Here is an 886-nt window from a genome sequence, read left to right on the forward strand (position 1 = left end):
TACACACACACACACACCAAGAAGCCTGTGTGCATGTTCAAGTGAAGCCATATCCCTCCAACTCCTTCTGTCTTGAGTTCCTCCTTCGTCCCTCTCTCCCCCACCGACCTTATCTTCCCTATCATCTCACTCTTCCTCCCCTTTCCTTCCTTCTCCTCCTCTTCCTTCCTTTCCTCTCCTCTCACTCTTCCTTCCTTTCCTCTCCTATCACTCTTCCTCTCCCTTCCTTCCTTCTCTTCCTCCCTCTCCTCTCCTCTCACTTCCTCTTCTTTCCGTTCCTCTCTTCTAACACTTCCTCTTCATTTCTACCATCTTCTCTTCTCTTTCTCCTCTTTCCACGCCTCTCCTCTCACTCTTTCTCTTCCTTCTTTCATTCCCTTTTCTCTCACTCTTCCTCCTCCTTCCGTTCCTCTCCTCTCACTCTTCCTCCTCCTTCCGTTCCTCTCCTCTCACTCTTCCTCCTCCTTCCGTTCCTCTCCTCTCACTCTTCCTCCTCCTTCCGTTCCTCTCCTCTCACTCTTCCTCCTCCTTCCGTTCCTCTCCTCTCACTCTTCCTCTACCATCCCTTCGATTCGTCTCCTCCTTCCGTCCTCTCTCCTCCTCCACCAACTCTTCTGTCTACTCTCCGCTAATTTCTTCATCCCCCTCCTTCCTTCCCATTCCCCATCCCCCCCATTGCCTAGCCACCACCCGCCTTCCGTTCTTCCCTCTTTAGCCGTTTTCCCTCTCCTCCTTCTCTTCTTAATCTCTCCACCTTCCCCTTCACACCCGCCGAAGCCATAAAGGGATTTACACTCGGGGAAAACAGGTCAACACTGCGTCCGAGCAGCGGCATAGGGAGGGGCGGGGGCCACATCAACAGCAACTTCACCACGCCGGTCTTCCT

The 886-nt window shown here is 53.0% G+C and overlaps 1 protein-coding gene across 8 annotated transcripts in view; it reads right to left on the reverse strand.

Annotated features, from left to right (window-relative positions):
• Nucleotides 1-886, reverse strand: part of LOC119591560 (protein kinase C and casein kinase substrate in neurons protein 1-like) — a 62,778-nt gene that overhangs the window by 31,170 nt on the left and 30,722 nt on the right. The window lies entirely within an intron of this gene.

Source organism: Penaeus monodon, chromosome 28 (genome assembly GCF_015228065.2).
Source record: "Penaeus monodon isolate SGIC_2016 chromosome 28, NSTDA_Pmon_1, whole genome shotgun sequence".
In the NCBI taxonomy this organism is placed as follows: domain Eukaryota; kingdom Metazoa; phylum Arthropoda; class Malacostraca; order Decapoda; family Penaeidae; genus Penaeus; species Penaeus monodon.